Source organism: Ursus maritimus, unplaced genomic scaffold (genome assembly GCF_017311325.1).
Source record: "Ursus maritimus isolate PB19 unplaced genomic scaffold, ASM1731132v1 scaffold_3, whole genome shotgun sequence".
NCBI lineage: Eukaryota > Metazoa > Chordata > Mammalia > Carnivora > Ursidae > Ursus > Ursus maritimus.
This window is the reverse complement of record NW_024425563.1, coordinates 21,300,772-21,324,780: the sequence shown is the minus strand read 5'-3', so window position 1 is coordinate 21,324,780 and position 24,009 is coordinate 21,300,772. Positions and strand designations below refer to the sequence as shown.

The following is a 24,009-nucleotide window of genomic DNA, read 5'->3' as shown; positions in this document are numbered from 1 at the left end:
TCGTGGAGACTAACACCCCTTTAATGAGCTGGCCAGGGGGGAAGCAGAGCTACTAACGAGCCTCCCTTCTGGGTGATGTCAGGGGTCCAGGGCAGGTGCACAAACAGTGGCAACCAGGAACAGATGAGGACCTGAAGTCCTGGCTCTTCTTCTGGGAAGTGAGGGATCCTGATGACAACTGAGATTGGATTTCCCACACACCCTGAGAAGTGGGAAGCCTCACCAGACATAATTTGATTTAGAAAAATGACTTAGATCAGGCCAGTAACAGCTAAGCTAGGATGACTGTCTGATTACAAAGCCTTCACTCCTGTTACCCACGCTGCCTTTGTTCAAAGCATGAGTTCCACTGGTAGTGTCTACACCCAAGGTGAAGGTTAGTACATAATTTTCCAATTAAAAATACTTTTTAACTGGAAAACAAACTTTTTGGTAGGACTCCTGGATGGACTAGATCTATGGGGTTGCACTGCTTCCCTCTGTAAAGAGGAAGGTCAGAAGAAAGAACATACTGTGAAAACTGCACAGAAAAAATGCAGGTTGGATTTCGGTATCTCCAAAGAGATGTTTAAGCCCAGTATAAGAAACAGTTCTGGAGAAATGAAAGCACCCAAGTAAGGGACGACAGCCACATCTCTACGTTCCCTGGTTCAGAGGAAGTCTTGGGAGTGTTGGTAAACTTTGATCCCATTTCTACCAGCTAGCACTTGACAAAAGTTGGCAGACCAGAGTGTTTGGCCCTCTATGTACCTTGGCTTTGAAGAAGAATCTGATACAAGCAGAAGTCTTGTTGATAGCCAGATATGAGGGTTTTGATAAGAAATCCCTGAGGGATTAATCAATTCAACTTAAACCGAAGAATTTTGTTTTCAAGTTATAGCCATTAACAAAGGCCAGATGTATACAAATGACTCAATGCCACAAACCACAGGACATAAAACTGATCCTTGAACAACTCGGGGTTAGCCATCCCCCCACCTCGAACAGTTGAAAATCTGTAGATAACTTCCAACTCTCCCAAAACTTAACTACTAATAGCCTACTACTGACCGGAAGCCTTACCCATAACATAAACACATGCCAATTAACATGTATCTTGTAGGTTATATGTATTACACACTACATTCTCACCATAAAGCTAGCTACAGAAAAGAAAATGTTATTAGGAAAACCATAAGGGAGAGTGGGCACCTGTCTGGTTCAGTCGGTAGAGGATGCGACTCTTGATCTTGGGGCCGAGAGTTCCAGCCCCACGTTGGGTGTAGAGGATACTTAAAAATAAAATCCTTTAAAGAAAATCATAAGAATGAGAAAATACATTTACAGTACTGTATTTATATTTTAAAAAAATCCATGCATAAGTGGACCTGCTAAGTTCAAACCTGTGTTGTTCCAGGGCCAACTGTAGTTTTAAATTAATGCCTATTTCCTAGTTGTGAAATACATGGCTTGAGCATGTGTGAAAAGATGCTAAAAGGACTTCTGTTTGTCCTGCCAGAGGTCAATGACAGAAATAAAAAGTCACATACCAGTGTGTGGGAATTAAGTGGGTTTACCTTAGAGGCTGGGCCAGGATAGGATCCCCAGAAGGGTTAGGTCTACTAAAGCCTTGTTGGCAGACCAGCACTATGGAATCACCTGGAAGCTTATCAGAAATGAACACCCAGAGCTACCGAATCAGAATCTGTATTTTATTTTATTTTAAAGATTTTATTTATTTATTTGAGAAAAAGAGAAAGCGAGAGACAAGCGGAGGGGGAAGGGCAGAGGGAGAAGGAGAAGCAGGCTCCCCACTGAGCAGGGAGCCCACTATGGGGCTCGATCCCAGGACCCTGGGACCATGACCTGAGCCAAAAGCAGACACTTAACCGACTGAGCCACCCAGGCGCCCTGATATCTGTATTTTAATAAGCTCCCCAAGATTTGCACACACGTGGAAGTTTGAGAAGTACTACACTTGAGTACCTTGCTTTCGGAAATACTATCGTTTGGTATAATTGGCTTTCTGTTCTGGAACTGTAACCAGATCTTTATCATAATCTGTCAGGTCTTTCTCATAAATTAAAATGTTCCTCAGAGGGGCACCTGGTGGCGCAGTCAGCTGAGCATCCGACTCTTGGTTTCAGCTCCGGTCATGATCTCAAGGTAATGAAATCAAACCCCACATTGGGCTCTGTGCTTAGTGTGGAGTCTGCTTGAGATTCTCTCTCCCCCTGCCTCTGCCCGTCCCACGCGTGCTCTCTCTCTCTCTCTCTAACATAAATAAATCTTTTTTTCTTAATTAAAAAAAAAATGCTCTTTGGGTATTTCAAAGGAAGAGAAAGGCTATTACTCTCCTTGGAAAAATGACCTGACATTCATCAACCTTTAAGACTGACTCCAGATGAGCTATGTCACATCAAATGTTTTCCTCGATATATTTTAATACCACAGACGCTTTGTTTTTAATTTTTGATTTCTGATTGTCCTGAAATGACAGCAACTCCTAGAACTTAAAAAAACAAAACAAAAAACAAAAAACAAAAACAAAAAAAACCAAAAAACCTCCTGGGCGCTTGGGTGGCTCAGTCATTAAGCATCTGCCTTTGGCTCAGGTCATGATCCTGGGGGTCCTGGGATCGAGCCCCGCGTCGGGCTCCCTGCTTGGTGGGAAGCCTATTTCTCCCTCTCCCACACCCCCTGCTTGAGTTCCCTCTCTTGCTGTCTATCAAATAAATAAATAAAATCTTTAAATTAAAAAAAAAAAAAAACCAACCTCCTAAACTTAAAAAAAAAAATTAAAAATTCCTTTTCCCCTCTTACCACCCTTTCTACTTCTGTTATCAAGTAATTAATAGTGTTTTACAATGAATCTTAAAATATATTAATGGGGAGTTTGGTGAAAACAATTTGCAAAAGAGAAACACTTGTAACAAAATCTCATCCTCTACTCAACTGCCTCAAGCTGTTTTGATCTGTCGGTCATTTAGTTCAGACTTCTAAATCTGAGCTTCCTTAGAACAAAGGGCGAACTTCATTCTCACTGACGTCTCGTACCCAGAGTGGCTATAAGTAAAGGGGAAGGACACTTATGGTTCACCATTTAGGTAAAACTTATTAAACATATAGACAATTTGCAAAAAATAATCACATTCCTTATCCAAACAAAAGCGAAAAAAAAAAAAACCCAGAATTACAATAGAATTCTGCATGTCCACGTTTAAACCAAATTTTAAGTTATGCTTGGGTGTGTGTGTTGATGGGGGAGACCACAAAAAATAGCTGAATCGCCAAAATAAATAAATACGTAAATAAGTAAATAAGCAAAGATTATAAAGAGGGGATCATCTAAATGCAAATTAACCTTAAAAAGAGATGAGCTGTGAACTGTGCCGTGCCCTCCCACACCAACTTGAGGAGGGACTAAAGGGATGTTAGCAAGCATGAGGCAAGCAGAAACTTGACAGGCATTTGGAGAGTGGAGCTTCTCCTCTCAAACATCTACTGATATGCAGCTATCACATATAGAAGACCAAGCAGGCCAGGTAGAACAAGAGATCAAAACCTCCCAGATGACAGATGACCGGATGAACGTAGGAGACATGAGTGAAGCTGTCCTGGGTACTCTAGCCCCAGCCGCCATTTTGCTGCAACCACTGCAGATCACCAGAGAGGCCGGCAGAAGAACCACCCAGCTGAGCCCCGGCCAGAGGCACACACAAACCAAACAACTGTGTTAATCCGGTAAGTGTGAGGATGGTTGGTTATGAACTATACCTGGTTTAATGTGCAAGAGTCTTATGAAAGAAATCTACGGTGATTTTTTTTTTTTTTTACAAAAGATAAGCTCATACTTGAGAGAATATTTCTCCTAAGTTCAAATGGGGTAAGTAGCTGAAGGTGTCTTTCTTTCAAAGGATTAGAGAAAAGAAAATTAATCTTTTCTCTATAAATATAGACACGGGGCTGAAATATCACTAACGCAAAAGCAACCAGAAGAATATTATGGAAATCAAAGACCCTAAACTCAGTGTTAAATACCAAAGCACTGGGTAGGAGTTTGAAACACTTCAGGTTAATAAGCCTGGGCTTGAACTAGAGGTTTGACAACTGTTTAAACCTGGAAAACTGTACTCAGGTTTCTATTCTAGATCTTCTGCAACTGGAAAGAAGGAAGAGATGGGGAGGAGGGAGGAAAAGAGATACTGCAAAAAATTAGACGTGTTTATCCAGGAATTCCAAAAGAGAGGAAATACAAATTAAGTGGTCTAAGCAGAGAGCGATTATAATCTATTTAAAACAATGTTTTTCACATTACTAAAGCACTTTGTACCTATTATCTTTTACCAAATTCACAGTAACTTCCAAGGCAGAGATTCTTAATTTGGGGGAAGAGGGTTCAAAGACTCCTCTGAGAATCCAAGAAAAAGAGTAAGGGCCAAGTAATATGTAACGATGTATGTAGTTGTAAGGAAGACTATCTGTGGATTCCAGGTTACAGATCTATGTTCTCTAGTGAAATAGGTATTAACCCTAATTTCACTGATGAATAAACACACATATTCAGAAACGGAGTTACCTAAGATCATAGAGCAGGTGACTGACAGGGCCAGCAGTGCAACCCCAGAGCTTACACCACCAGGCTCTTGTTTCTGACTTTGTTTTACAACCAAACAGGCTTGCTGCCCCTGAGGGAAAATAAATTCTTCCCAATTTCCGACTTAAACAGTGTAAGAAATGGAGAGGCATCTGGAGGTGGGGGAAAGAAGGTGAACAGCCAGGGGAGACCAGCTCCTTCCTGGCTATAGGAACAGTAACGGAGTCATCGGAACCTCATTCCTTTAAGATACACTAGGCACCCCCCAAAATACCAAAGAAGTGCCTGTCATCAACAACGGTTTCTGCTAAATGTATTTCTACACAGCAGTGCGTCACTGGTTTTCTAGCTCTAGAGTACGTGGGTTCAGATCCTGTCTCGTGTCCCCACTGGCAGAGCAGGACCCTCTGCGGCTCCTGCAGGCTTTCCCCCCACGGGCGCTGAGGGGGGCAGAGGGCGAGCAACGCAACTTCTGTGCTCAGACCACTCCTGAAATTTTTCCGAGGAGACTCTGCAGTCCCGTTACCCTCCCGTAAGGACCCTAACATGTCACTGTGTGTGGCTATTACTGGCTATCCTCATTGTGGAGTTTCAACCTCTGAGGGGAGCATATAAATCTGATGCCATTACTTATGGACTCAGCAGTGTGGGCAGCAGCTCTCTGTGCCCACTGGGAGCTCACGTCAACCTTATAGACTGTAAACTGCACACTGAGGTCCATGCTTGAATTTGGGGGATACCATACCCAACAAGCACATTACATCTGATTTCTTTTCTGGACGGTCTAGTATTACATACTTCTTTTATCCCCTGTCTACTTCAAAGCATTTAGAAAAATCTGTACAAGAAAGGACTAGGGAGCTCTTCTGTAGTGTATGTGATTATGTCACCATTTAGCTGAGAAGTCTCTTGCTGACACATCTTTAGGGACAGTCACCAAGTTAATTTTCCCCTTCTCCGTACCCATGGGAAAGGCACCCAGAACAGTGCTACAGACCACCGAACTTAAGAGTACTGGTGAAGCTGCTACCAAACTATTTTACCATTTTCCAATATACCTGGTGGCAACTACCATACTTGGACCAAGAACAGTAGGCCATCCAAACACACGTCGGCTCTCGGCAAGTCTCGGAGAGAACTACTGGCAGATCAGTAGGCATCCATCTCCAACCTCAGTCTTTCACCACAAAGTTCTACTGTACAACAACAGTTCTTAAAAAGACAAATCTTTTCAAGCATTTGTCTGCCTCTCTAGTCCCCAGTAACACTGATTCAAGCCCAACCCACAATTGCCACCTTTTGCATTAAAACTCTCCGTAAACCAGATCCATTCTTTCTCCAGGAGAAAGACGGGAACCCCCATGGCACTCCATCCCCACTGCCCCAATAGTACCACTGCCCTCCACCTTGTAACCTTGCATGGCTTTATTTCTTCTTTATGCAATATGAGCATCGGACCTGGGTGGTTCTGCCTTTGAGTGCCCAACATCTCGCACATGCATACACACACCATGGTGTGTGTGTGTGTGCACGTGCACGTGCTGGAAGGGCATGTGGGCACACACCAAGATCACTGAGCACCTACTGTGCCCCACGCACTGTGTTTTACCTACACTGCTGCTTTTTTATTTCTACAACACCTCGATCAAATAGTCATTCTGCAGATTAGGAACTGAACTGCAGAGAGGCTAAGGCTTGGCCAAAATCACAGAGCTAGTCAACAGCAGAGCTGAGTTTCAAACCCAGGTCTGACTGATTCTGGGAGCCAATGCACTGAAAAAGTTCATATGCAGTAAGTATTCAGTAAATGATTTAGTGGGCAGCATTTCTGTTCGGGGCACTGTGCTGAGAGCTACTGGGTATTGAGATGCTTTTAAGTTCAACAACTGTAAATAACGTGCAACAAAGTAGTAAGTGACAAGGCCAAAAAAGGGGTTTGCACAAATGCTAAAGATGTTCAGAGGAGCACGAAGTCACGTTTTTGGAGGTAGGTGGGTGAGTGAAGAGGGGTGGGAGTAGAATTAAGATAGTCACAAATAAGAGGGTGCTGTGTTGCAACCTGGATTTACATCGGATGAGTGAGTGGTAACAGGACTTTAAAGATGAAACTGGGCTCACTCTACCATTCTTCCTAACGTGGGAGCGTGGACTAACAGTCACATGCAGTAAGACTGTATCCTTGGTAGCACAATTCCATATACCTGCTCTTCATGCAGCATCCACTCTAGAAAGATTCAGTAAATACTGATGGCAGAAAGGACAGGAAAAGGGTAAAAGGAATATGGGGTTCGCTCGTAGGCTTCCTTAGAATACTTAATCAGCTCACTCACACGTTCCACACGCAGTCTGGTTTTCCAATGCATATTAATAAGTCCTACCCTGGTCGTTCACAGCCTCTCATTAGGTTGTACACGCTCTGCACTCAATCACGTCTTCATGTGTGCTCCATCTTCATGGCCGCAGTCCCCATCGCTCACAGCAGCAGTCGTACCCCCAAAACTAAGTACGAAGGTATTTTAATATGTTTATCTGTACATCAAAGGGATTTCCTTTGGAACAAGCTTTGTATTTAAAAACAGGTAAAATTAACGAAAGGGGGCCCATCTACCTAAAAGGGAAAAGGGGAGCCATCTACCTGCAAAACATGATAGAAATATAAAGGCAAGGATAACTGTTACACTAAAATGTCAGATCCGCTTCTAAAGGGAAACAAGTGCTCCTTGAATAAATAAACGTGTTAGCAGAGAAAATCAGCCAGCTGTATTATGCCCGAAGCAATGAAAACCTGTTTCCTCCTTTCCTTCTTGTCCTTTTGAAAAGACAGTATGTCACAGTAAGACTTTTTTTTATAACAGCATTCATTCTTGTGACAAATGCGTGCTAGGGTGGGGGGGTTGGCGGGGAGGAGGAGGAGGAAGGACAGGAATAAAAAGGCGAAGAAAGCCGAAAAGAGAGAGAGGAAACTGTAAGACGCCATCTGCTGACCAAAGGGAGGAAAGAAAGAGGAGAAGAAATTTTGAGAGCACCGCTTTCAGACTGGTGCCTCTGAGGAAATGCAACACATCAGCTTGTCATTCATCTTCGTGAAACGGAAAATTTTACTAGGAAAATAGAAGAAACAAGTTTTTTCACTTTTGTGTATTTCATGTCCTGGAAAGTACGATTACCACTGAATCAAATGATAGACCACCACCATTCCCCAAGTGCAGAGAGAATTACACCCACACTCTTTTAAACATCAGAGTAGAAGCACCTGGGTGGCTCAGCCGTTAAGCGTCTGCCTTCGGCTCAGGTCATGATCCCAGTGGGATCGAGCTCCGTATTGAGCCCCACATCGGGCTCCCTGTTCAGCGGGAAGCCTGCTTCTCCCTCTCACACTCCCCTTGCTTGTATTCCCTCTCTCGCCGTCTCTCTGTCAAATAAATAAATAAAATCTTTAAAAAAAAAAAAAATAGCATCAGAGTAGTATCATACTGAAACCGAAACATCCCAATGATATTTCAGCTTACGCAGCCAGAATGAGCTGAGGGATGATTTCTTTGCTAGAAGAATTCATTGAAGTTTTAAACGAACCTGGGACAGGAGAAGACTATGGAGAATCATTATTTATAAACAGGATGTGGGATATTACCCACCACTGATTACAAGCCGGCCAATGTATCAATCACTCATTCTATGCTACAAAAAGGCATAAAAGCTTATCGGAAATAAAAACCCTCAGTGACTGAATGAAATCAAACTAAACGATCAATCTCAGAGCTGAGGAGAAAGTCAGGAGAAATGGAAAAGAGGGGTTTCCCTGCCTGCACATCTTTAAGAAGCTGTAACACACTGGTTTTTTCTCCCATTTCCATCAACCCAGCCATACCCCCCACACACACACCCTCACACGCGCGCACGCACACGCACAGCTGTTTCCATTTCTAACACATCCATATTTCCACTTGAGTTTAAGAGATCTCTGCTTTAGAGGCAGCTTCTTCTAATAACCCAGTTTTCGGTAGATGGCACTTCTCGGCCTTTAAGAACCATTTGTACACACAGCACCTGAGGGTCACCATGTGCCACGGGACAGAGGACACGTGTGGACATCACTGCGGCTTTAGAGCTGAGTGCGTTGTATGGAAGTTCGCATGCCACAGCACTTGGGGCTCATTAGTTCACAACACTAGTATTGGCATTTAACCTACGACACAATGTTTTCATTGATTTATTTTGTCTATATACTATTTGACTGTTTTGCATTACACAGAATTTAAGAAAGGTTGATATTTTGTTACCCAATTATGTTTTGTTTTTTATTGTGGTCTTAGACTCTTGGTGCGCAACAGCTACAGAAGAACGTAAGAAAAGTGGACAGAGAGCCGTATTATAGAGAACATATAATGCCTTTTTAGGTCATGTTGTGGTAACTACTCTATCCCTTGAAGAAATTATGTCCGTTTCTAACTGGACTTAATGTTGTGTTTACTACAAATGAATGCCAGCTTGAGGACTGAAAATCACTAGCATCTTTCCTGTTGAAATTACTGAATTACTGACAACTTTTAAGAATTTGTTCTACAAAGGTTTTTCAGAACAAATAATCCATATAAAGTTGGGGTTTTTTAAGTTTTTTTTAATTGAAAAGTTATTTGTTTTTAATTCAAAACACTTATAAAACATCTTGGAGGGAAAAAAGAAATACGGATAGACCCTAATATATTTTCACAGAAGAAAAATGCACTTGGGGCTTGGTGATCGATGCAACGATATGCTTCAGAAACTTATTCCTTAAAGCACCCGAATCCACTAACGTGCTCTCATGGAGAACCACAAAGGGTTAGGGGCACAGAACCAGTTATGTCAGTTTCCAGAAAAGATCCTTCATCAAGAGAGCACACGTGGTGTAGTGCAGAGGGGCCTGGAATAGCGGTCAGAAAAGCGTGGCTCTCATTCCCAGTCCTACCGCTAGCGACCTGGAATCTTCATCCCTGCATCGACGCTTCATTATCCCCAAAAGGAGAGGCCCGACGTTCTCTCTGAGTGCTTCCTGCCCTGTGTTACTATCAGCCTCACTAGCTAAGAAACAAACACTCGCACACACCACAGAACACCTATCTACTGAGAACAGGATTCTAGACAGTGTTGTTGTAACTCAGAACTACTGAATCATGCATTAACAAGAAAAAATGGGCTCTGCTCAGACCACCGTCCTGAATTTAGTGCTTATCCAGCCCAAGATATCTTCACATACTTATCTCTACGCCAATAAAAGTTAAAGGGTGGGGTCTTCCTGAACGTGTCTCTTTATGCACATGTCTCAGAGTTACTCCAGGGTATATACCCGGAAGGAGAAAGGCTAGATGTAGGGTCTGCTCACGTTAAACCCATCTATACATCCTTAGTCCTAAGTTACTCACCCAGAATGGCTTCTTGCATCAGAATCTACTCTTAATTCCAATTCTTACTGGTTTCTAACCCACATGGAGTTCTGCCCTTCGTAACTTACACGCAACCCAGCTTTTACCGTATGACTTTGCTCCCCCACTCCCATCCCCCCACCACCCCTTTCACTTAGGGATCCTTAGGTACTACTTCAGCCATGCTGCCTCAATCCAACCCAACCTCAGGACCTCTTCAGCTAGGAGCATGCAGGCTGTGCATGGTATGTGAATGGCCTTCCCACAGATACCCACATCCCCAATTTCAAAGGCCACCACTTGATACTTCAAAAATTAGCAAGTACTGGGGCGCCTGGGTGGCACAGCGGTTAAGCGTCTGCCTTCGGCTCAGGGCGTGATCCCGGCGTTACGGGATCGAGCCCCACATCAGGCTCCTCCGCTATGAGCCTGCTGCTTCCTCTCCCACTCCCCCTGCTTGTGTTCCCTCTCTCGCTGGCTGTCTCTCTCTCTGTCGAATAAATAAAAATAAAATCTTTAAAAAAAAAAAAAAAAAACAAAAATTAGCAAGTATTTACTGAGTCTTTGCTCTGTGCATTGCACAGAGACTGAGCATGTATCTGCAGAGTTTGAGTATCATTTATTTCCCTGTATGGACTCAAGTGAGTGCTATACATCAAAAGGCTTCAATTAACAGATTACAATGAACCAGCTGCCATGAGAAGCCCCACTCTGAAGTCTGGTGACATTTCCAGGTAAGAGGATAAAGGAAACAGGTGTGCCTGTGACAGGTAGGCAACCTTCCTGCCCCCCACTGTCCACCCTACTTCAAGGTGTCTGTTGGATTTGGGGAGGTGAAGAGATTTTCTGCCTGGCAAGGAAGATTCCGAACCTTGTTCCATCAAGTACCATCCTGCCTCCTTCTCATGCTGAGGGGCCACTACTGACAGGGACTTGGCCATTACTTGTTACATCATGCCCCTGGCAACTTATTTGCTCTCTAAAATCACTTAGAATCTTCGGTCTCTGAATCTCACTTGCCTTACCTGTGAAAGGGAGATAAATGATACCTACCTACCTACTTGTTATGGAGAGTAAATGAGACCGTGTAGGACATACATATGCAGTGGGGTTTTCTACCTCGTGCCCTGAACAGGGCTAGAGAACAAAACCAGGAACACAGGCCAAAGTCACCATACAGCAGATGCCCACTCAATACAAGAAAGAACCTAACAATAATCAGAGCAATTCAAAGACAGAGGAGCAGTTAGGTACCAAAGTTCAAGTAGGGGTTGTTAAGACCTACTCAGTCAAAATAATCTGGGGCGCCTGGGTGGCTCAGTAGGTTAAGCACCTGCCTTTGGCTCAAGGTCATGATCTCAGGGTCCTGGGACTGAGCCCTGCGTCAGGCTCCCTGCTCAGTGGGGAGTCTGCTTCTCCCCCTCCATCTGCCCCTCCTCCCTCCCCACATCTCGCGCATGTTCTCTCTCTCAAAAAACTAAAAATCTTTAAGAAAAAAAAAATCAAAATGATCTTTCATTAACCTTCTCCCTTCTGAAGAAAGAATTACTCTAGTCTGAGTAGGAGAAAACACTGTGGCTTAATTATTTTTCTCTAAATTTGAAGACTGTAGATAGTATTTCATAAAAACATAAGATGAATACTAAAAATTGATGCCACAAAAATTTATGACAGGTTAAATTATGACACTTAATAAAACAAAAAAAGAACCTCTCCTAAGAAAAGAATCCAATTTCATGTAGCAACTAATGAACAAGGGTCTACTAATTTCACCACAAAGAAAGAAAAATCTAAATTGAAGCGAAATAATTAATTTGGACCCTATGATGTCAATGCTCTGGGCCTTGTAAAAAACAACTTTAGAAATCATTCTTTCCAAACCCGTAACTTCATGAAAACCAGACCAGTGCCATCTCTGGCAGTTAATAATGAGCACTGCCTGACGGGCTCAGGGCAGCTGCCAACCTACAAAGTATAGCAAGGGCTGCAATATTGTCTGTTCAGTTGTTAATCTGGTCATTGCTAAGGAGCCCCTCCCCCACCGGAAGTAACTCCATCTCTGCATTCTCTTGCGAAGAGAGCTTATTTAAGTCATTTCTAGCCACACAAAATGATTTTCACAGCAGGCTGACTGGGATTTTTGGGTTTCCCCTGTGACACTCTTCACAGAGCAGCATCTATGCCTCCCTCCCTCTTCTGCTCATTTTTGTACCAATCCCAAACACTTTTGCTCTTATCCATCCCAAGCGGGAGGAAGCACTAAAAAAAAAAAAAAAAAGTCTTGAAAGGAAGGAACGAACTCAAGTAATTTCCACTAGGAGCCCAGCAATGGCACATGAAGAGACCCTGGCCCCATCCTCACCCACTAGCTGTGCGGACTCTGGGAAATGACTTCACCTTTCTAAATCTTAGTTTCCGCCACCAGCACACGAAGAGGCACAACTAGAGGACCTAACAGCCATTCAGACACTAAAGTTTTGCTGCTCTGAACTATACACAAGCAGAGACGCGCTACGCTTTGGAGAATACGGCCCAGCAAATGAGAGCAAACAGGATGCCAAGCAAAGTCCCGTGTTCTTAGGCGCAAATCTTACATTTTCTCAGGAATCCAACCTACTCACACAGCAACTTCCAGTACCAAGATTAACTGCTTATTGGGAGAATCATGAAGTAGTTTCCAGAAGATGTTCAATTTAAAAAAATACAATTTCTATTTTCAAGTACGTTTCAGAAACTGGGTTAAATAAGGTGAAATAGATTTCTCACCTTAGACTTTTTTTTAAGGATTTTATTTATTTGAGAGTGTGCACACGTGCACGCACAAGCTGGGGGCACAGGGGCAGAGGAAGAGGGAGAAGCAGGCTCCCCACTGAGCAGGGAGCTGGACACGGGGCTCAATCCCAGGACCCTGGGATCATGACCTGAGCAGAAGGCAGATGCTTAACCCAATGAGCCACCCAGGCCCCCGTGACCTTAGACTTTTAAAATGCTAAATGTGCATTGTGAATTTCCAAAAGAGGTGTTAGAACACAGCATTTTCCCAAACCTGTTTGCCACAGAATTCTTTTTTATACAGCGAATCCTGCAGATCCAGTGTTCTCAGGAATACACTCAAGAGACTGCTGTTCGAACCAATTAAGTGTCCACTGTGAGATTATAAAAATGAATGGACTTGAAGCATCGCCCAGGGCACCACCCGGAGCCCTGGCAGCAGGTCAAGATCCCCTGCTCGACTGCGAGCTCTGCTGCCAACTAGTTGTTTGCACTGGACCCAGTTTACCAACCTCCCCAGACCTGCTGGGTCCCACCTGTGCTCCGGGCATCAGCTGCCAGCCTGCCCACTCCACCCCAGCCCCAAGCAGCATGGCACACAGCCACCTCATGTCTCTGTTCTCCTGTCTACATTGTGCAGAAATGCTGGCTGCAGAGGCTGCCCTCATGTGACAATCCAAGTAACTCATATCCTTCATCCCACTATCACCCTAATTTCTACATTATCATATAACAGATACCGGGGGGAGGGGGGATGTTCTGGAGTTACGGCACAGTAAGGAGAATTCTAAAAAAAAAAAATCCCAAATTTTCTTGAAATATCCTTCGATGTCGATATAACTGAAGAAAATGAACCACATGGTCTCTCTTCGAACTATCCTCTTTTCACAGAAATGTCCTAATTAGCAAATGACAATTAAGCAAACACTGGAAATTAGAGGAACAACACAGCTTTCTTTGAAATTTGAAAAAAAAAGTTTTCCTGATAAGTATTATTGACTGAAAAACAGTTAACATGTTTGTCACTTTCAAAAAGCCACAAATGAATTTCTCTGAAAAACCCAACGTCTTTTTGAAAAAATCCACAAAACTGGGGCTCTGCCAAAGCATGAGTGTTACAAAACCATGTACCACATGCCCTTTACGTTTCACGTTAATTACTAAAGCAAGGATTAAGCTCCTGGCGATTTGAAGTCAGAAAGATCAGACATGGATTCAAATGCTGGCTCTGGTGTTTGGGCAAGTTCCTTCATTTTTATTCAACCTCTGCCTCCTAATCCATTAAATAGGACCATGAATACCTAGTTCACAGGAGGGTTAAGAGTTAAAGAAAATTGAATTTGCCTAGCAGATTAGGGACCTACAGTCATTAGATTTAGGTTTCGCTGGGAGTGTCTGCAAGCCCAAAGCATCTGTGGTTTAAACAGAAGAAGTCTCTTTCTTTCTCAGGTCAAAGTCCAGGAAGGTGAGCGTGGCACTCTACCCACCACGAGTGACGTCAACTTCATGGTCCACGATGGTGGCATCCACATTCCAGGCAGCAGAATGGGAAAGGCATAAATAAAGAGAGGGCAGGGGGGGACACATACTGTCCCTTAAGGAAGGTTCTAGAAACGATCACGTGATAACGTACCTCCCATTAACCAGAATTTAGTCATATGGCCACAAAGCTGCCAGCTATGAAGCAGGGCTGCAGTGACTATAAGGATGGGTGTTATGGATGCTGAGGGGTCAACCTGCAGGTTCGGCCACAAAACCCAGCAACGGCAGCAACAGCTCATCCCTGGTTCGGTGGGAGTGACGTTGAGCCTGTACGCACTGGTACAGCCACACCAGTATGCAAGGCTGGCATCTGTGCTCAGCGTGTGAATTCCTATTGCTGTGCTGGTTGTTAAATATTGTGAAAATTATCCTTGCCTTTGGGGAGTCGCCGCCTTAACCTTCCACAAGTAACAAGATCACCTTTGTAATGCATGCTGTTTAGGGCATCATTTTTCCCTACCTGGTTTTCCCTTAGTTTTCTTTCCTGAAAAAGTACAAATCCCAGCATTTGCTGTAACAGAAAAAGATCAATTCTGCTCAACTCCAGGGTTCTGTTTTCAAAACCTAACACTTCCTTTTGGCTCTCTGGGCACTCCACATTTGATGTCATGGTCTCCTGGACGCTGGGATACAGAGACGTGCTGTGGAAGAAAGCAGCTCTGTCCCCGCTGCCCATGCCCCCCGCTGCTGGACCCTCCCATCCCGCGGTCACTGACAGTGGTTGGGTTGTAGGCAAAGGATGGGGGAGGAGACGGGGCAGGGTGGGCTTCCAAGTCCATATTCAGTGCACACGTGACTTTTAGGTGGGCGGTACATGCCAAATAAAGCTGTGGTACAATTAACACCAGTATTCATCTTGAAAGACTGGTGCTGAAGCAGGGTGCCCCAGACCTACAACAATCTCCTTTCAACCTCATCTTTCTGGGATAATTATTTCCAAGGGTTTAAATCAGCATTTCCTAAGCTGTGTTCCACGAGTGTTAAGAAAGGTTGCATGAAAAAAAAAAAAAAACAACTCAGTACTAGGAATATTTTTTCTCCTAAAATGTATTAAGTTCGAGGTACCGAAACAGTTGTACATAGCTTTAATGACTGCAAAATAACCAGCCTGTAAGAAATGGTCTGCCAAGCCTGGGACCTGGCATGCCGGGAGGCCTCATGAGGGTTCATCTGATGGTCACATGAACCTTCAGACCAGCCCTCTGCTCCTACTCAACTACAGAATTCTTTCTGTCCCAAGTGACCCTTATCTCCTAAGCCATCTATTCTCCCTCCCGCACATTTTAACGATGTTTTATTTCGTCCTTCGTTGTTTATTGATTTTTTTTTATTAAGTAACGTAAGCACATAGTTACAAGGTACATAAAAAAGAGAGTACGGAATGAAAAAGTCATTCTGTTAAACCTCTGTCTCCCTCTTATGCTGTCTCCATTCCCAGAGGGAATGCGTCCTGTGAATCCATCCAAATTACATATTTTCTAACATAAATGTCAACGTAAACCTATTTTTCACAAAAGGATGCCTTTCCAATATTTTCTTTTCTCACTTTAAAAAAGTTTAAAACTAATTTGTTGTCAGCACTCACTGTAACTAATGCGTCTAAACACTTTATATTCTACTTTTTTTAAGATTTTAGTTATTTATTTGACAGAGAGAGAGAGCAGAAGTAGGGGGAGCAGCAGGCAGAGGGAGCCCGATGTGGGACTCGATCCCAGGGCCCGGGGATCATGACCTGAGCTGAAGGCACACACTAAACCCAATGAGCCAGCCAGGCTCCCCAGTCACGACTCACTTTAGGATAGAAAGTGCTGAGGCACCCGGATGGCTTAATCAGTGAGGCATCTGCCTTCGGCTCAGGTCATGATCCCAGGGTCCTGGAATAGAGTCCTGCATCAGGCTCCTTTCTCAGTGGGGCACCTGCTTCTCCCTCTGCCTGCTGCTCCCCCTGCTTGTGCGCTCTCTCCTGCTCTCTCTGACAAATAAATAGACTAACAAATCTTTTAAAAAACTGAATAGTGACATTTACTGAATATACAGGTGCTATTTGACAGTGTATATGCATCGCCAATTATCAAAATAATGTTCTAAACTTAAAATGCTATTGGTACCAATTTTCTTTCCCACAATTAACTTACAATGGAACACCAATTCTCAACAGATGGAGGACACACGTCTTCAAAGGGGAGGATCGGAATCTTGAGTGGGAAGGGCATGGAAGCGCAAGCTCTCCACTCACTCCTGTAAACTCTGAGATATCCTCCTGGACAGAGTCCCCCATTCCTCAACTGCAGAAAAAATCACTGCATTTAATGAGAAATTATTTGAAGAAAGCTTCCAGTACAGGGCTGTCCAACAGAACCTTCTGGAAAATGGCAATGTTGCAGATTCACGCTGTATACCAGCCACATATGACTAATGAACACCTGAAATGTGGAAGTACAACTGAGGAACTAAATTTAATTTAATTTCAATTTAAATAACCACACGTGCCCCGTGGCTACCATTTTGGACAGTGCTGGTCTACTGAATAGTGAGCATACTAAACAGGAAAAGATTACCATCCCTGTGACAAAACAGGAGCAACTGGAAGTGTGTGTGTGCGTGTGTGCGTGGGGGCGGGGGGAGGCAGTGAGCATTGTAGAGGAAGCTCCAGCTACAGCTTCCGAATTTTCTTTCTTTACATACCCAAGGCTGATTGGACTATTTCCAAAAATAATTTATTTAGTTAAAGTTGGAACAAGCATTAAGGATGTGTTGCAATTACCTCTAAAATCTGGAATTAAAATTCTTTTAATTTACGAAAACTCTACGTTTGATTATGCACTCTGTTTTAAATTTTTCCTGGCATGATGTTGCGTGTGGATCACACCAAATTAACAGTTTCTCTGTTAGGTGGAAAAAACAAATTGCAGAAGAGTATGTACAATATTATGCCAACTGCACAGATATATGTGCATGTGTGCATTATACACACACACACACATTTGTGTATGAATAGAATCCATCTAGAACAGTGCTGTTCAACGGCACATTCTGTGAGGATGGAAATGCCATCCGTTCTGCCCAGCACGGGTGCCGCTAGTCATAGACGGCTACTGAACACCTGAAATATGCCTGGTATAACGAGGAAGCAAATGTTTAATTGTATTGCCACAGGTGGCAAACGGCTACCTCATGAGATGGCACAGGTCTAGGAGAATAAACCTCAAGCTGTCAAAGGGCTACCTCAAAGGGGTTACGACCGGCGGGAGAAAAATACATTTTTACTTAAAACTTTACACACCGTGGTAGTGTCTGAATTCAATTATTTAGCTTTGTCCACCTGGCATGTAATAGCTCATTAAACAAATAAATAGGAAAGGAAGGTGTTTTAGCTTGGGCTGCTGTAACAAAATTCTACAGGCTGGGTGGCTTAAACAACAGAAATTTATTTCTCACAGTTCTGGAGGCATTAAGTCCAAGGTCAGGGTGGCAGCAGGCTGGGGTTCCGGTGAGCACGCTCTTCCTGCTTGCACATGGTCACCTTCTCGCGGTGTCCGTACGTGGGGGGAGGGGAGCGAGCTCTGGTCGCTCTTCCTCTTCTTACAAGGAGGACCCTACTCTTTATGACCCTTCGATGTAAGCCTAATCACCCAAAAGTTCACCTCCTAATACCGTAACATTGGGGGTTAGGTCACACCCACAACTGATGTATCAGCAAACGGTACCAACTCTACAGTCAGTGTCCCCAATCCAACCACCTCTTATAACCCCCACTACTACCAACCCAGTGTCACCTAGACCATACCACACTTCCACTCTTGGCCCCCAACCCCAACCCCACAGCATCCCAAGTGTCCTTTTAAAATGAAAAGTCCTAGCACACCTTTCCCTGCTCAGAAAGCCTCCCCAAGCCACTGGGAATCAAGGCCAAAGTACCCACCACTTAGGCCTTACATGGACCGGCCCCTGGTACCTGTCCAACTTCATTTCCGAATGCTCTTGGCCTTCGTTGCCCGCTTGGCTCCAGCAAAAACACTGCGGCCCACAGAGCTGTTCCTCTGGCGTGTCTCGTCTTAGGTCTTCGAACTCGCAATTCCCAGTGCCTGGAAAGCTCTTCTTCCTTCACTCAGTGCTAGAAGACCGAATGCTTGTGTTCCCCCAGGACTTCTACGCTGAACCCCTAATTCCCAATGTGAGAGTACTTGTACATGGGGTGATTATGTCATGAGGGTGAAGGATGAGTGGCCTTCTAAGACACAGAAGAAATGACCCTTCTCCCTCTGCCACGGGAGGACACGGCAAGGAGGCAGTTGTCTGAAGGCAGGAAGGGCGTGCTCACCAAGAACCCAACCCTGCTGGCACCCTGCTCTCAGACGTCCAGGCTCCAGGACTGTGAGAAATAAATGGCCGTTGTGAGGCCACCCAGTTGACGGTCTTTTGTCCCAGCAGCCCAAACTAACAAAGATGCTCCCGTCTCTGGTTAAATAATAAATGGCCGTTGTGAGGCCACCCAGTTGACGGTCTTTTGTCCCAGCAGCCCAAACTAACAATGTTAGTTAAATGGTTAAATGTCACGGGCTCAGAAAGACCTGATGACTTAGCTAAATGGAACAGCACCGTGTCCGGCCACCTCCATGTCCCCCCATCACTGTATTCAACTTTACTTTTCTTCACAGCATTTCGCAGCATCAGACGTTGCAGCACATGCTTCTCGGTTTCTTCGGTGCCTCCCACACCAGAACAAAAGCTCAGAGTGCGCAGAGAGTGAGGGACGTCACCAAGATGGCTACAGAGGTTGTTCCTGACTTCACACCCCTTCACCACAACAACTAACATCTGTTCAAGAACAAGACACCACTGAGAGAATCCTAGAACCCAGGGGTGAGGCTGACGCACCCCCTGCACCTCGGAGACCCAGACAGACTGCATCAGAAGGGTGAGAGAAGCGGCTGCGTGTTGACCACACTGCCCCACTCCGAGGCCAGTGCCACACATTGAGAGGTCTCCCACGGGCCACCAGGTCGTCCAGTGGGAAAGGCGAACCCAGGAGGGACACACTGTAGGAGCCCCCCACTCTGATCTCCCACCATGGGGGCTGTAGGGCAATGGGAGGTGCTCAACCACTGGGCATCTGACTCTGAGGGGGGCTGGGGGGGGCTTGCGACAACCAGCACAAGGATCTTGGCAGATAAGGCTCATACCCGCACTGCCCTAACAGTAACCCCAACCAGTGGCTTTGCTCATCTGCAGGACCAGGCTGGGGGCGCACCGGGACCAGGGAATTTGGCGGCTTGCAGATCTGCCAGATTCAGATCCCCAAATGAGGAGTTTTTCCAGTGCTTCGTTGGCAGTAATGCTCAGTAAACATTTACTGAATACATTAAGTAGTTCTCACAGAACCATCTCTTAGAATAATCTGTGAATTGGCTGTCTGGAGTGAAGCAATAAAAACAAAAGGAGTCACAGTGGGGGAGAGGGTAGAAAGGAGTCTGATCAGAAAAGGGGATACTGACGCTCCTCCCCCACTCCACACCAACCCCAAAAGACCCGAAGCCCCGCCCCCGTCAGCACCCCAGGCCCCGCCCAGGACGGCAGCAGGTCTGGCTCCTCCAAGGGATACCCGGATGCTAGCTTCCAGCTAACTGGATTGGATCAAAGTGAACCATTAACATGAACACAGTTATCTTCAATGATCCAGAAAGTGGTTCCTTTATACCCTCTGTGACAAATAATCCTATTTTTTTCCCCCTCTTTCAGCTGTAAGGCACTGAACATTTCAAACCTATAGTGAAGCAGAAGTTTGAATCTGGCTCTTAAGAAGGTAACAGATGGGCAAATAAGATATTTTTGTATAGAATGTTACACACCAGAAGCCTAGTGATAACAAATGCACTATTAACGGAATAAAGGTGATATAATTTCCAAGCAATTCCACAGAAACAACACAAGAATAAAAACACCGCAACCAATGACTTCCAGCTGGTTAGAGCCCTCCAGCTCCTCACTAGTTTTCAGTGCGTCATGAGTCTATTAGCAGACCCTACTGTTCATGGTCAGCCCTCGGAGAGAGGCGAGGCGAGAGACGGTGGCGAAGAGCGTGAGCTTTGCAGCTCAAACGCGGGGCTGTATTTCCCACGGGGTGACTTGCTGTTTAAGTGACCCTGACCAAATGACTTCACTTCTCAGAGCCTTGGTGTTCTGCTCTGTAAAACGAGGACAAAAAATCAGCAACCTTACAGGATTTTAAGATTATGTGAAGGGATGTAAATAGAATACTCAGCACAGACTTTAATGGTCTTTATTGTACTACACTGGAATTCTGCATTTCCATGTTTCTCTCTTATGAGCACCAGAAGGGCAGCGCTGTCATTCTCCTAATGTTTGCACGCTCCCCGGGTGCCCAGCTCGGGAGCTAAATAGTTAATAAATCAATGAATTGTAGCTACTTAATGTTTGTAACTTTTTTTTGAAGATTTTATTTCTTTATTTGACAGAGAGAGAGGACGAGACAGCACAAGCAGGGGGAGTGGGAGGCAGGGGAAGAGGGAGAAGCAGGCTCCCTGCTGAGCAAAGAGCCCCGAGGTGGGATTCGATCCCAGGACGTGGGATCATGACCTGAGCCGAAAGCAGACACTTCACCAACTGAGCCACCCACGTGCCCCTAAATGTTCATATTTTTATGTGAAAGCCAACCAAAGAGATGATACAAAGAAAGAGAAGTGGGGAGGGGGCTGGATGAGAGGAGTAAGGAGCTGCGCAGAGGCAGTAGGTGGGAGAGGCAGTGATTACAAGGAGCAACAGACAAGTGGGCAGCAAGCCTCCAGGGCGGGTCAGAGAATCAGCACACGGAGGTGTAGAAAAGAAGATCTGAGGTCTACTTGGAGAAATGGGGGCCAAAACAGCCACCTCACTGCACCCCAGTAACCTGCAAAGGCACTGGTGAGCCACACCAAAGACAACACATGCCACATGCACAGCACTGTGATAATGATAAAACTGATCTATCCAGGAGATTCCTGCCCATTTCTAATCTGAAAGGTGTCAATCACCCTTTCCCCTGTGTGTATGCAGAATAAACCCTAGGGGACTATTTCTGTGGTGTGCAGAACCATGGAGCAGCCAAGAGAGATGGTTACCGTCTACGGCTCGACGCAGCAGTGAGCCAGATCGCAGAGTGAAGTCCTGCAGGCACGCGAGCACGCGCACACGCAGCAGGAGAGCGCGAGGCGCCTGCCACCCCACAACAAATCCCAGCTCTCTCCAGCAGAAGGCAAAGGACAGCAATGCAAAAATGTGCTCCTGTGCTTGAAAGAGGAAACAGACATCGGTCTGACGAGAGATCAAACAACAAAGATGACTAACACAGTATGAAAAGTAGAAGAAAAACCAGGTTGTCGTCGGCTCATGGATGCCAAGGGACGGGAGGAGGCTCGGTGGCAGGGAGGACTGAGAGCCCTACAGCAGGAGCGCATCGTCTGACCAAAGGAAGCAGGGAGGAGGAGCCGTCCGAAGTCTGAAGACAGCTTAGTAAGCGTCAGCATGAAGAATGAGTGGCAGAGCGCTAGCAGAAGAACAAGCAGCCAGTGGTGCACAGTGCTGGACAACGGCCTGGATGACCGGAAGCAGGCACCAATCCGCCCAGCTGCGGGACTTTCTCCAGCACCGCTCAGGAGCCCAGGGGCAAGCGAGAGGACGAAATGGTCAGGATGTGTACAGCTTGGGCAAGACACTGATTTAGTACCTGGACTACGGATTCTAAGTGGTATCAGGACGAAAATAAAGGTGGAAAGGTACAGAGCAAAGGAGGCAGCAAACTAGAGGTCTCAGTGGGATCAAAAGAGAGGTGGGGTACAAGGTGGACGGACAGGGGGGATGTGGTCAAACAAGAGGTCCCGACGACCTGATCGGAGCCATGAGTAGACAGGGCCTAGGGAGTGGGGAGATGGGGGAAGTTGGGGAGAAGCCCCCTGGTGATGAGAGGCCCCCACACCCATGCAGCTGGGGAAGTAGGTGGGTCATCCAGTGTAGCTGAGGCGGGGTGGGGAACAGTGAGGCGGTCACGAGTGAGGGTGGGCGTAACGAGAGAGTCAGCAGGTCATGGTTCCGAGGGGGACAAAAGATGGTTATCCACAGGGCTTGATGCTCGGAAAAAGCAGGGGTTGTTACCGGAAGGGAGAAAAGCGAAAATCTAGTGCTACCGCGCCAAGCACGGGGGCCAGCACCCCACCCTCCAAGGAGTCCTGCCACTCCACAACGATAACATTAATCTACCTAATTGGGTAGCTCCTGCCAGACATCAATCTTTTCCCTGCATTTATTCAAGATAAATACTAGTGGGCTATTTCTTCAGGTTAGTAGAGCTTTCGAAGGAGGAAACCTTCAGTGACTGGGAAATTCATCTGAGAATGCTCTAGGGGTCACACATTGACCCACATGCTGACAGAGTATAAGTAAATTAACGCTTTTATTAGATTTTTTTAAAGGCCAAGTTTTTAAACATACCTTACACTAATTGGAAAAAAGGGTTTGCCTCAACATTGGAAATCTATGCCCTTGTCATTATTACACTGAAGATCGCAGGGATCCGGTGTATTTTTTCCTATCCCCCTGTCGCCAATACTCTGTCACTGGTTCAACCAATGAAGCCATTTATGATGCAATACTTCATGTCACTAGAGAAGAATTTCAGGGCTCTCCCAGTCCTCTGAACAGATCTGCTCAGGCTGCTTCAGGAAAATTTCCTGGATACCCACATATCTAGTCCCCGTTGTCCCAACTAGATGCTACCCTCTTCTGCTAGGGCATTCCCTGGGCAGGTCTGTTACTGCATCAAAAACACCTGACTATTCCATGAGACAAGCCGTATGACCGAGGACAAGTAACCTAACCTCCGAACTTACGCATGTGTAGAAGGGTAAGAACTCTGCAGGGCTTTTGTATCAATTCGTGAGTTGAAGTTCATGCCTAGAAAGCACTTGTGACAGTGCCTGGCATACGGTAAGAGCCACGGAAGTGTTTGCTATTAAGGATATGTATTTGCATGTCTCTCTTTGCAGACTTATTAGCACCTTTAACATAGAGACTAAGTCTTAATTGCTATCCCCAGTGCTTAGTACAGGGACTGGCAACTCCGAGACATTCAGTGGATATGAATCAACGATGGGCCAATTTTTATCTCCCAAGAAATGCAAAAATGTAGATATTTAAAAAAATAAAATGAAGGGTTACCTTATTTGTAACCTGCCTTATTTAAAATTAATGTAAGGCAGTTCATGAACTATAGCATGACATCTCAAATAGGAAATTAAATGAAACAAGTCAAAATTAAAGCTAGAACTCCATTATCAATACTACTAAAAAGTCAGTGGACTTCTCAAGCATTAAGTACACTTACATGCATTTTTGACTCTAAGAATTAGAAAATTTTCACTTTTGTTGTAGGAGGAATACAAAAAGCCCAAGGCCTTGGCTTCCTACCAGGATTTGCTATCCTAGTTTCTTCCACAGATCTAGGAACTAGGGAAGAGGAAAAAGACCGTCACAACAAAGTTCACCTCCTTCCTCAGGGCCACAAAAGGAGAATCTCAGAGCTGTGGCTAATCGAAGGGAATCAACTGAGGCACTCATAAGAAAATTCAAATTACTGTGACTAAAACCTCAAAACGTTCATAAAGCCCGCAGGTGCTCAGAGTGGAGACATGGCTCCCCTCAGTCTCCAGCAGAAAAGAGCCATTC

General features: G+C 45.0%; 1 long non-coding RNA gene across 16 annotated transcripts in view; it reads right to left on the bottom strand.

The window, feature by feature from the left end:
- The window catches only part of LOC121105805, a 222,099-nt gene that overhangs the window by 112,591 nt on the left and 85,499 nt on the right, over nt 1-24,009 (bottom strand). The window lies entirely within an intron of this gene.